Here is a 14,060-nt window from a genome sequence, read left to right as displayed (position 1 = left end):
CTGATCTCAAGTCTCTCACAGTCTAGTGGGCTTGCCTTCCTCACTTTCTGTTCTTTTCTGTTTGCTTTATGGGCTTCCATTCTTACTTGCCTCTTAAATAATTCAGCGCCTGTGTGGGGCTGATAACAAGATGCTACCCTGCACTTCCTACTGCTCTATTTGTACTGTTATCACGATAGGAGGAGAAACTGGGACAAAATACTAGAGCCTAGAGCAGGATCTCCCTTGGACCCAGGGAACCAGGGCTCCTGCCCTGAGCCCTGGGCGATACAGGGCTCCTCCAGGGCTCTCCTTTGGCCAATACTCAGCCACTTGGCAAAATGTCTACAGGGTCAAGAGAATGTAGTTGCTTGAAGTTCCTGCCCCTTGCCCAATTGTGATGGCTCTGTGATGGACCAGAGCCATCACGATTGGGCTGAGGCGTCCATACAGGGAGGGGAAAGAATGTGTGTATGCCACAGGCCAGGAGCATTCGTTTGTATCCTTGCCTCAGATCCCTCCAATGTTAGCAACAGACCTGTCTGGCAATCCAGAAGTGGCCTGACTTATTGCTGGGGGAACCCAATAATATTTTGTATCAGCTTGAACCCTTTCTCTGGGGCCTGAACAGTGTATCAGAACTCATGGCTTTACCTCTCACTCTGTGTCATGTCTCTTAGCATGACCAAAAGAGAATTCTTGATTCATTCCCTCCACCCTACCCACCACAATCCTCCCCATCTTAATAAACAGTTCCACCATCCACCCAGTTGCTCAGACATCCTATATTCTTCTCCTTTCTATCTGCTATCCTGAACTTCTGCCAAGACAATCCATTAACATGTCCTGTTGGCTCTGCCTCTAAAGTACATCCCAAATCCAACTACATCTTCCCTGCTTTATTGCCACCATCCTAGGTTTAGTCACCATCATTTCTCACCTGGGCTACTTCAATAGCTTCCATACCAGTCTCTCTGCTCCTGCTTTTGCCTTTTTTCTCCATAGTTGATTCTCCAACAGCAACTAAATATGACTTAAAAACCAAAACAGAGAATATTACCCACTTGTTTAAAAATCCTTCAATGGATTCTCATTGAAATTAAAACAAACCCCAACTCCTTACAATAACCCACAGGCCCTACACAATCTGGCCCCTGCCTATCTCAACGACCTCATCCTAGCCCACTCCCTCCTGTTCACTACTTCCATCCCCTCTGGTCTTTTTCCTACTTTTTACATACTCATACTCATTTCCTTCCTTACACATGCTCTTTTTTCTGCCTGAAATATTCTTCCCCAGTTCTTGAAAGGCTAGGTTCCTCTTATCTTGGCTCAGGTGCCATCTTCTAAGGAAGGCTTTCCTAACCACCTTATCAATGTAGCCCCTCACACCTTCAGCACCTCCAGTCACTCTCTATCATACCATGTTGTACTATTTTCTTCATAGCACTCATCAGTATCTGAAATTAACTATTCATTTCATGCTTATTGCTTGTTACCCTCCACTAGAATATAAGTGCCACAAGGGCAGGAATCTTTTCTATTTTGTTCATCACTGTAGTGCTAGCATTTAAAATAGCACTTGAGGGGTTGACCACCACGGCCTAGTGGTTAAGTTCGGTGTGCTCTGCTTCAGCAGCCTGGGTTCGGTTCTCAGGCGCAGACCTACACGACCCGTCAGCGGCCATGCTGTGGTGGTGACCCACATACAAAATAGAGGAAGATTGGCACAGATGTTAGCTCAGGGCAAATCTTCCTCAAGCAAAAAGAGGAAGATTGGCACAGATGTTAGCTCAGGGTGAATCTTTCTCAGCACAAAAAAAAAAAAATAGCACTTGATATATAGTTGGTGCTAAATAAATATTTGTTGACTCAATGAATGAATGCGTATATGAGACTTTCAAACTTTCCAACAATTCATCTAGAATTTGTTTGGAGGTTTTTCATATTGAAAATAAATAAACCAACCCTAGTATCTTAAACTGGGTTTCCTGGGAAGCTGACTTTGACACTGAGATTAGCATACAGGAAATTTGTTAGGGATCACTCCAGGGATTAACACCAGCGGAAAGGAAGGGAAGAAAGTAGGATTGATCAGAGAGAAAACTTTGGCTGTGATAGTCCCCCAAAAGGCCTAAGTCAGTTCCAGTGGGAAATCCAAAGCTAGGATAGCCCTTCCAGTTTGGTCCAGGTTGCAATGGGTGGGACCAGGACCTATTCTCCCACAATGATCATTCATTAGACATAGGCTATGATGGGGAGAAGGTGTGCTGTTGGGATCATCTACAGACACCACCACTGTAGTAGGTCTCAGGACTGCAATTAATACTCATTGTTTCTCTCCTCTACTAGCCATCTATTTTACCCTCATCCTCAGCTAGCATCTCTAGTGCTCCTAGTGGCTTACCTGGTGGTATGACCCAAATCCTTAACTTAAGGATCTGAGTACCTGGTCACTATGCTATTCTCTGGCTGTAGCTGCTATACTTGTTTATTTACTATCAAAATTGGACAGGAGAGTACCAAGAAGTGCTCAGATGGATCACCTGGGTGGAAAACATATTCTCTTTTGCTCCCATTGTGTAATAGCAGCCTTACCTCCTCCTGGCAACTAAGGCCAATTACTTCTGCCAGGATGGTAATTCCTCTTCCTGTCTTCTGGTCCCTTGGCATAAGGAGCTTACAGAGCTTAGTTGGCAGCCATGGTGGAAGTATTCCCTTTTAGGAACCATGACTCTTAACTGTTCAGAACCTAGAGTTTCAGGAATGGGAAGAACAAATTCCCAAAATGGATCATTAGAAGGAAAGTGGGGGTACTCCTCTCACCTCTTGATTTCCAGACCTATGTATTCTACCTACTGGAGAAACAGCACCATATAAAGGTCATTTATTTAGAACATGCACTGCATAGTGGAGGAGGGCATGCCGTCTTCACAAAGTATTGTCTCTGAGCCAGTTCTTCTATCAGGCTAGTGGCTTCTGGGTACTGCAGTATGTGATACAAACATAGTATCTCATGGTTATTCCAGCACTTCCTTTAATGTTAATTGTGTCCCTTTGTCTGACACAATAATATGTGGAATCTCATGCTGGAGGATTAAACATCCTATATGCTCTTGGGTAATGGTACTGGCTGAGCCCATGTGGGCAGAAAAAGCAAATCCATACTTAGAATATGTTTCCATTCTTGTTAAAAGGAATGACTACCACTTCCAGAGTAGATGGTGTCTGATGTAGTTAACTTGTCACCAAGTGGTTGCTTGGTCTCCTGGAGGGATTGTGTCATATTTGGCACTCAGCAATGGTTTCTGTTGCTAGAAGGTTGGACGTTCAGTAGTGGCAGTAGCTAGATCAGCCTTGTTGATTGGAACCCGTGCTGTTGCATCCATATACAGCTTCCATCCCTGCTACCATGGAGACTCCATTCTTGTGACTGTCATGCAAGCACTGGCATGGCTGATGACAGAGACTGGCTTGTATCAACTAGATGATATGTGGTTTTTTAGTGCCTCTTCTATGATAGATGCTTTCTGATGATTATTACCATGTGAAATAAAGATCTTAACACTCAATTCACACTTCCATATGTTCATCCATGTGGCTTTACCCTACTCTTGACTGTCTCCTAGTCTTCCAAGCTTTCTGCTCCCAGATCCTTGACCAGATGGCCAAGCTATGCAGCACTGCTCACAAATCCTTGTGTATTCTAATTTCAGGCCACTTCTCTTTCCAGATAAAGTGGCTGACCAGGTGGGAGGATTTCTCCTTACTGCTATCTTTCAAGACCATGCTGAGTGGGGCAGCAGTGCAGCCATTATCCATTTCTAGTTTGCAACAACAAACCAAGTTGAGTGATTTGTGAATTAAGCTCAAGCTTTTTCTTCTTACATCAAGTGATCATCAAAGATCCTCCCATGCAGTAAGAGAGGTGAGCTGGGCAATGGTGTACTGGTAAATATTTAACAACCAGCTTTCTGAAAAGGAGAAAAAAATATCAGCTAATTTTCATGGTGTAAATACTTCCAATATGGTCAATTTCAAACTACCAATGTGATGTCAACAGGATGTCAGCTTTCCTGAAAATTTAACAATGAGCTCTCATGACCTGGTACAGACTAGCTCCAGCATAACACCAGGTGCCGTGTAAGAGTGGTGGATGATACGAGCTACCTGCATGCCACCTGCTCTTGCAGCTTGCTTGTGTCCTCTGGTTTTATTGACGTTCAATTGTAGATATACCACTTTCATCTGGGCCCACATCTTATGGCTTAGAGAGTGTGATAGAACCTAGCTCATGAGGGTTGGCTTTGGTGTCACAGTCAGTTGATGCTCTGTGGTGAGGCACTTGTCTCTATCAGGGCCTGGCCAAGAGCTGTTTTATGAAAGGTGTATAATTCTCTGTTGCAGCTGGTATGGCTTTGATTCCTATGGATCTACACTCTGATTCTCTATTGGGTCTTGACATAAAATCCACATGTCATCTTTTCCCACCACTGATACTAATATTATAGGGTCTGCCGGGCTGTTTGGTCCAAGAGGTGAGCTGTTTGACCTGCAGCCTGGACCTGTTGCAGAGTCCGTTCCTGTCATGGACCCCACTGAAAAAATGACATCCTTGTGTATCACCTGGTATGTCAGTTGGAGCAGTTCTTCTGAGAATATATTGCTTCCAGAACCTGAAGAGGCCTACCTGGCAGGCATTGTGCTGCCTTGCTTGTAAAGGGCAGGAGCTACAGATGCAGTAATTTCTCCTTAACTTTGGATGAGATGTTCCAGCATACCCAAGATCACTAGACTCTTAATAATTACTTATGTGGCAGGATCCTGAATATTTTAAGGTTTATCTCCTTCAAGAGTGCATGTGAATTACCAAGGCCTCCAACCTCCTAGCCACTTCTTGTTCAGTTGGTCCAACTAGTATGATGTCATCAATTTACCAAACCAGTGTAATATTCTGTGGGGTGTCCAGCTGGTCTATGTCTCTTCAGACAACGTTGTGACAGAGAACAGCAGAGTTAACAAAGCTTTGAGGCAAGGCTATAAATGAATACCGTTGCACATTCCAAAGGAATGTGAATTGTTTCTGATTCCCTTTTTGATAGGGATAAAAAAGAGTCGATTTGCCAGATCATTGGCCACATATCATGTACTTGAGTCCATTCTAATGGTCTCTAGCAAAGATAACACACCTGACACAGCAGCTGCAATTAGGGATGCTATTTGGTTAGGTTTGTGATAGTCCATTGCCATTCTCTACGATCTGTCTGGATTTTGTAGAGGTCAGACAAGAAAATTAAATGGCAGTATGATGGGGACCATCACTGCCCATCTTTTAGGCCTTTAAAGGAGCCAATCATTTTTACCTTTTTTCTTTCAGTTTTTTTGTGTGTGTGTGTGACGAAGCTCAGCCCTGAGCTAACATCTGCCAATCCTCCTCTTTTTTTGCTGAGGAAGACTGGCCCTGGGCTAACATCCGTGCCCATCTTCCTCCACTTTATATGGGACACCCCACAGCATGGCTTGACAAGCGATGCGTCGGTGAGCACCCGGAATCCAAACCGGCGAACCCCGGGCTGCCGCAGCAGAGCGGGCGCACTTAACCGCTTGTGCCATCGGGCCGGCCCCTTTCTTTTTTTTTTAATTTTATTTATTTATTTTTCCCCCAAAGCCCCAGTAGGTAGTTGTATGTCATAGCTGCACATCCTTCTGGTTGCTGTACGTGGGACGCGGCCTCAGCATGGCCGGAGAAGCAGAGCGTCGGTGCGCACCCGGGATCTGAACCCCGGGCCGCTAGTAGCAGAGCGTGCGCACTTAACCACTACTGGTTAAGTAGCGGGCGGGCCGGCCCCTTTCAGTTTTTTTTTATGTAGTAAAATGTATATAACATAAAATTTACCATTTTAGCCATTCTTAAGTATACAATTCAGTGGTGTTAAGTACATTCACATTATTGTGCAACCACCACCATTCATCTCCAGAACTCTCAGCATCTCATTTCACTCAGCATAATGTCTTCAAGGTTCATCCACATTGTACATGTGTCATATTTTCATTCCTTATTAAGGTTAAATAATATTCCATTATATGTACACATCACATTTTCTTTATCTATTCATTCGTCAATGAACATTTGGGTTGTTTCCAGATTTTGGCTATTGTGAATAACACTGACGAAGTAAATAGTGCTATTATGAACATGGGTGTACAGATGACTGCTCAAGTTCCTGCTTTCAGTTCTTTTGGGTGTATACTCAGAAGTGCAATTGCTGAATCATATGATAATTCAATGTTTAGGGGTTTTTTTGTTTTTTGGTTTTTTTGGTTTTTTGGTGAGGAAGATGTTCCCTACGCTAACATCTGTGCCTATCTCCCTCTACTTTGTATATAGGATCCTGCCACAGCATAACTTGATGAGTGGTGTGTTAAGTCCACGCCTGGGATCGCCCAGGATCCAAACCCAAGAACGTGGGGCTGCCAAAGCGGAGCGTGCGAACTTAACCAGTACACCACCAGACAGGTCCAATGTTTAGTTTTTTTGAGGAATCACGATACTGTTTTCCATGGTGGCTGCACCATTTTACATTCCCAACAGCAATGCACACAGGTTCCAATTTCTCCACATCTTCACCAACATTTGTTATATTCTGTTTGTTTTTTACAATAGCCATCCTAATGAATATAAAAGTGGTTTCTCTTTGTGGTTTTGATCTGCATTTTCCTAATGATTAGTGATGTTGAGCATCTTTTCATGTGCATATTGGTCATCCATATGTCTTCTTTGGGAAATGTCTATTCAAATCCTTTACCCATTTTTTAAGTGAGTTGCTTGTTTTTTGTTGTTTCCCTAGGTTGATTTTGTAACTATTTTCTATTACTTGTATTTGTTCTTTATTTGTTTTTTCACCTCTTCTTTTTCTGTCTTCTCTTGTTTTACTTGAGCATTTTATATGATTTCATTTTAGTTCCTCTCTTAGCATATCAATTATACTTTTAAAAAAATTTAGTGGTTTCCTTAGAGTTTTCAATGTACATTTTAACTTATCTAAGGCCATCTTCGAATAACACTATACTGCTTCATGCATAGTGCGGGTAACATAGAATATCCCCAATTCCTCCCTCCCATCCCTTAAGACATTGCTGTCATTCATTTCATTTCTCCATTTGCTATAATCACCCAATACCTTGTTGCTATTGTTACTTTAAACAAACTGATATCTGTTAGATCAATTAAGAATAAGAACATAAAAACTTTTACTTTACCTTCATTTATTCTTTCCAACGCTCTTCTTTCCTTTATGTAGCTCTGAGTTTCTGACCTATATCATTTCCTTTTCCCTGAAGAACTTCTGTTAATATTTTTTGCAAGGCATTCTTCATTTCTGTTACACTGTTTTTGATTTCTAACATTTCCTTTTGATTCTTTTTTAGAGTATCCATCTCTTTACTTATAATACCCATCTGCTCTCATACATTATCTCCTTTTCCATTAGACCCCTTAGCATATTAATCATACTTATTTTAAATTCCCTGTCTGATAATTCCAAAATCTGTGTCATATCTGAGTTTGGTTCTAATACGTTCTTCGTCTTTTCAGATTATGCTTTCTCTTGTCTTTTAGCATGCCTCGTAATTTTTTGTTGAAAGCCAGCACAATGCTTTGGATAATAGGAACTGAAGTAAACAGCAAGACTTCAGTGTGAGGTTTTATGGTAATTTGGCTAGAAGTCAGGCTGTGTTTAATGTTTCCTGTGTCTGTAGGTGCTAGGGGTTTCAAATTCCTCCAGTGTCCCTATTTAGTGTCCCCTGTTGACTCTGGGTTTCCCTAGAAAATCTTTCTCGGTTAGAGTCTGCATCTTGCAGCTCTTTCAGCTGCAGTCCACTATTATACTGGACTCCTGTTGATGTGTTGGTAAGGAGTGGGGAGGGGAAGTGTTCTACAATCTGATGATTGAAACTCAGTCTTTTAATGGGCTGTGTTCCTACAGCTGTGACCTTCACAAGTGTTTCTCAGCTTTTTTTTTTACCCCGTTAGGTGAGACAGGAAGGCTAGAAGGGGTTGGAGTGGAAGTGCCCTCTCCTCAGCTGAGACAAAGCTCTGGTAAAGTCTTCTCTCATGGAAAGTAAGCCCTTGTTATGGAGAATGTACTGGGCATATTTCACAACGGTTAATCTTCCCCTTTCTCTGCCAGAGCCACAAGCATAACTTTCTTGGCTTTTTACTGTGAAAACTTAGTGAGATTCCTGGAGTTAAAACCTGTGAAAATGTGGGAGCCCCCCTAAGACCAAGGCCCACAAGAGTTTCTCACTCTGTAGGTAGTCCACACTCAACTTTTAGCAATCTGTCAAAATGACCATTTGAGTGTTCCAACCAGTTTATGACTCCAGCGACTTCTGCTCCAGGTAAGCACATCTTTGCTGTGAATCTTTAGACTTGCTTGTCTCTCCAGACTTCAGGGTGGCAATTCATCCAGCAACCTCAGTTTTCTAATGGCTCCAAGAACAGTCATTTGTTTTCAGTTTGTTCATCTTTTTCTTCTAAGAATGGAAGTGATAACTTCTAAACTCTACATACTGGAAGTCTAAGTGGAAATTCCTCCCCAGGTTGTTTCTTATTTAGTATCTCGGCTGGAATGGGGTGGGGAGGGGGCAGTTTCATAAGCTTCTACTTGGATAGCTCTTATGCCTTAAAGGCCAAGAATTCAATATGGGGGTTGTGCAAACTGCCAAGGATGTCTATCCTAAGTGTACATTTGTAGATTGGGGATGTGACAAATGGGTGGGTTTGAGAACCCAGGAAAACTACTATGAGCTGGGCCTGGGCTAGACCCCCATTCCAGGATACCCTCTGCCCCTACTCTAACAGGGGGTCCATAATGACACTTTAAGTCTCTCAGTGTCAATGTCAGTTCAGATTCTACATCCAATTGTCCTTGAAATGTTTGGGTATTCTCTTTTCCCCAGTGTATGGCTACCTAAGTACATGGCTATAAATCACTTGGGGAAAGGACTCAGGGAATTATCACTGTGCACACTTGTTATGGTGTTGTAGAGTCCTTTCTCTTGGGGACATGAATTCTCCCTTAATCAATATATTCTAGGTCCAAAATCTGGTGTAGAACCAAATGTTGGGGACAAAATGGATTTGACCAATGCAGGTGCGTTAGAGAAAAATAAAACTTAACCTTACCTAACATAAGTTGCAGAAATTTACAGCTCTTTTCAGAAATCACCAGAGGACACCAGCCAATCCCCAAATGCCAAGTCTGTTCACACCATTTTGTACTTCCTTGTTCCCCTGACTCAGCTACCTTGATACAAATAGGGAAGAAGACCACAAGGCAACCAATCAGCTGAAAAAGCCAAACTTCTGCATTTATCCCATAAAAACCCTTTAGTCCATGAGCAACTCAGAACTCATTGCTCCCCCATAACCTTGAGTTTCCTGGCTTGCAAGTCGAAACCTTTGCAATAAACTCATTTTTCTGCTTTGTTTTACTCAGTGTGCAGAGTTTGGTTTTTGACACGGTTCAAGTCCAGAAGCTGGGCAAGTTTTCATCGGGGCAACTGCCCTCAACCTCTTGATCACCCATTACTGACTTATTTTGGTTGTTCAGACTGAGGACTTCCTCAGATAGCTGCCTACCTATTTTGCCCTAGATGTCTTCTTCTATTTACCGTCTCTATAACCTCTGTGGGTCAAGCCCCCTTGACTGCACTCCTGCATTGTCACGTCCACCTGGCTTCTGATGTTTAAATGCCACCAGGCGACCTCTATGTTACGGGTCCTATCATTGCTACTGCTTTCAGGGAGCCCAGTTCTGAAACGGCAACTTCTACCTTCAGCCCTGGACTGCAGGGAGAGCCACCACTGAACTTCTGAATGATGTTGATGCCTCTCTTATCAGAAAATTCCTTATTGATTTGGTAAGTGGTGTATCCTCTGAACTTTCTTATGGAATATATGCATCTGCTGAGTTTTCCACCTTTATATAAATATTTTCACTCTAGCATGTTTCTTTCTTTGAGCTGTTTAATCCTCTCTTACACTGTCAACCACAGCAGTTCTGGCATTTCTACCTAACTTGATACACTGTGGGCCATTACTTTTCCCATGCTTCTAGATGACATCCCAAGTGTGTTCCTGCCATCATCTGGGGTTCTTGAGTGTTAAATCCTGTATCCTGGGACAGTACACCCAAGTTGATAATTCTCCCTTATCTAACTTTATGTTCTACCTCCCACCTCCCTTCTTTATTTAGAACCTTCAGAATTCAGTCCCATGCATACTCCCCTGGCTCCTGCTGGTACCTATCAGCTAGGTCCTACAGCTTCTTTGGGGTATGGTCACTTTCCAATATTATCAGCCCTAAGATGTTCCTAGAATATGATGTTGTGACTTGTGATTGCCTAGTGGTCATCAGGGGAAGTGGGGGTGTGTCCTCGGGGAAGTGCTTAATATCCTGCAGAGAAGAGGCCTCTCATTATCTCACAAGGAAGGAGGACTAGCTTTTAATAGGGAGGAGTGGAGCATTTCAACAGGCTCAGCAGGTTGAAGGGAATTTAGGGATTCAAGACTTTTTGGGTATATCAACCTAAATGTCCCCATCCCCTGTGTCAGAGTCCCACCCTTTCCCAACCAGGGCCCTAACCTTGACATCATGCCTGCCTAAGTGGTGAGTTTAACCTTCTTTAGAAGTTCCCACTTGGTTTTCTGCTACTGTTATATTTAAGTCCTGGGACCGGTCCTCAGTTTTCTCTGTCTTCCCACTGCAGGAGATGAGAACCTCTTCACACGCTCCCCAGAAGGTCTTCTGGTTTTCACACTTAGCTTTGAATTGCAGATTAATCACTCTCAGCCTTTCATTACCTCCCTCCAAAGTATCAATTCTACATAGCAATAGCCGTCAAATTCCAATGTGCTTATAGTTACTCTTTCCCCCATAATTTGAGAACAACGCATGCTCTTTCGCTGCACACCACATGCTCTTTCCCACAGCTGAAACTTTTAACAACTGCCCTGCTTTCTTGTGGTAGCTATATTCTACCTGCCACCACTGATTCCTTGTGGGCCAGCAACCAGTGGCCAACCCCCAAATCCAGTCATAGTGTCTGCTTTCTTGGACCATTCCTGGCACCAAATCTTTTAGGTTGAGTTCCATGAAAAGTACACATGAGGAAAAGATTAGGATTCACGAAGTTTATTAAGGAGTCCACAACGATCAACACCAGTGGAAGGGAAGAGATGAAGGCAGGATCAGACAGAGGGAAAAACTGTGCTGTGATGCTATTGTATAATAAATGATTTGACTGGCTTTTGTCCTCGGTTCCTGAGAGGTAACTTTTAAACCCCTGTAATTTCCCAAGTGATAGGAGTGTCTTTGTTATTTATGGTGGGTCTTTGGACCACATCTGAGTTTATGCTACTGAAACGATTCAGGATGAGGGCTGGTCATGTGAGAAAGATCAACCATGTGATTAAAGGGTTGAAGCTTTGAGCCTTGTGATATCAGCCTGACTTCCTGACCTCCAGCGAGGGGAAGGGGGCTGGTGATTGAGTTCAATCATAGGGCCAATGATTCAATCAATTATAGCTAGGTAATGAAACCCCAATAAAAACTCTGGATACTGAAGCTCAGTGGAACTTCCTGGTTTCTGAACATGTTGAAGTGCCAGGAGGGTGACATATCCTAATTCCACAGGAAGAAGATACAGAAGCTCTGTGTTCAGGACCCTCCCAGATCTCACCCTATGTGTCTTTTCATTTGGCTGGTCCTGATTTGTATCCATAATAATAAAACTGTAATCACAAGTATAGCACTTTCCTGAGTTCTGTGAGTCATTCTAGCAAATCAGTGAACCTGAGGGACTTGTGGGAATTTGTAGCCAGTTGGTGAGAAGGGTAGGTGGCCTGGGGACTCCTGAACTTGTGGATGGCATCTGGAGTGAGGGCAGTCTTGTTGGGGACTGTGCTCCCAACTTGTGGGGTCTGAGCTACCTCTGGGTGGTTAGTGACCAAACTGCATTGCAGTATAGAAGATACCATTATAACAATGGCCTGAGATGATCCCACAGAGAGCTCTGATGCTCTGAAGCTCACAGTTGTCCCAAGCTGGGGAGAGGGGCTAGGCGCTTATACCTCCACAATATATTCAGACTGCCCTTGGGCAGCTCTCTTTAGCCAATGAAGTTTTTGAAGGGAGCTGACAGCTGAAGGTTGTCTGCAGGTAGCACTCCCAGGAAGTGAGGGATGTTTTTCATTCTTGAAGCAGGATTTCCATGCCAAGTCACAGTGCCGACCGCACTTTGTAACTATTTCTATCTATTAAATGGTAGAGTGAGGATAGGGTGATTAAAAGCAGTAGTGGAGATTCTTTTGAATTTGTAAGCATTTTGCAGCTGAAGAGAATTCAGAGTGAGATTGGTGGGATGATCCTGGCAAATTCTCATGAGTGATCATATCGTTGTCCTACTTAAACCCTTTTGATGTCTTCTTATTGCTCTTGGGAAGGATAAACTCTTAATATCCTTAGCAGGACTCCTCAGGCTCTGCATGATACGGCCCCTTCTTGCATCTGCAAGATCATGTCATCTTCATCTCATTGCACTCATGTTGTTCTGTCTATGGATTGCACCTGACTTTTTAAAGTCTCAGGGCCTTTGCACAGGCTGTGCCCTCTGCCTGGAATGCTTTCCTTCCTCTTCACCTGACGAATTTGTACTCATTTTTTAGGTCTTTGTTTAAATGTCCCTTTCTCAGAGAGGTCTTCCCTAACCCTCACTCTGGATCAGGGCCACCTGTTATATGCTCTCATAGCACCTGTCCCCTTTAGATGGCCTTTTTAGCACTTATCTGAGCTGTAACAATGTAGTTATGTGTTTCATTGTTTCATGCCTGTCTCTGTCCCTCTGATAAGTGCCATGAAGGCAGGAACTGTGGCTATTTTGTTCTTTCCTCTCTCCCCAGCTCTTAACTCAATGCCTGACATGGGGATTTAATAAATATTTGGTGAGTGAATAAGCAAATGAAGTAATTAAAGGATAGATAGTAGTGATACAGGGTAGTGGTTAATAGTGTGGCTCTGGAGTCTTACTGGATTCAAATCCTTTAAATCTTGACTTGTCCATCGAAAGCTGTGTAAATGAGTCCTCCCCTTGGACAACGTAGAAACTTCAGTTTATCAGTTCACACTGAGTTCGTCAGATTGAGGGAACTTATCCTCAAAAACCTCGGAGAATAATGTGGAATAAGAATACCTATTCATCATCAGCGGCACAGCGTAGCACTTAAGCACACAAACTATCTGAGATGAATCCTAGAACTGTCATCTTTGCCACAATACTTGGCATTTTTGTACAGCAGTTTCCTCACCTGTAAACGAGTGTCAAAGTTGTTGTAAGGATCAAATAGGTTAAAATATATAAGAAACAGTGTCTGGTACCCAGTAAGTGCTTTCTATGTGTTTGCCATAATCATTATTGTTTATTAATTTAGGTTGGGAGACACCTCTGGCTTGACACCTAGAGCTGGTTAGCTGCATAAGACATTTTCTCTATTTGAATAAATTCATGCCACAGACCAAATAACAGATCAGAGGGTTGTCTAATAGACAAAAAGTAAGAGTAAAGGAAATATTCTCTGGTAACATTTCCAGGAAGCTGTAGGGGACCTTGATGGATGGTTCTTCTCTGCTATAGGGACAATTCTGCCTGAAAATCCAGAGTAAGTCATCTAGACCTCAGGGAGTGTGAACATCCTGGCAGATTCTGGCCCTTGGTTCCCCTTGTTGTAGATTCCAGAAAGGGCACTATCCTTTGGTAAATATGGCCTTTCTTCAGTCATTCAGGTTACACCAAAATTGATTAGGTTACACTTTTCTTTAGATATACCCTAAGCCCAAGGAGGAAGTCTTATTACTCTGATTTCAGTTCCTCCTTTACCAAGTCTCCCTGCTGATGCCTCTTAGGGTGGGGGCACTTCTGCAGGTAGAATTCTAAACTTTTCCCTCATTATTTTGCCAAAATTTTAGAGTACTTTATAGAAACCCTCAAACTGGGAATCTGGAGACCTGGGACTGGCATAG

This window comes from Diceros bicornis, chromosome 8 (assembly GCF_020826845.1).
Source record: "Diceros bicornis minor isolate mBicDic1 chromosome 8, mDicBic1.mat.cur, whole genome shotgun sequence".
Lineage (NCBI taxonomy): Eukaryota > Metazoa > Chordata > Mammalia > Perissodactyla > Rhinocerotidae > Diceros > Diceros bicornis.
Note: the sequence above shows the minus strand (reverse complement) of the source record.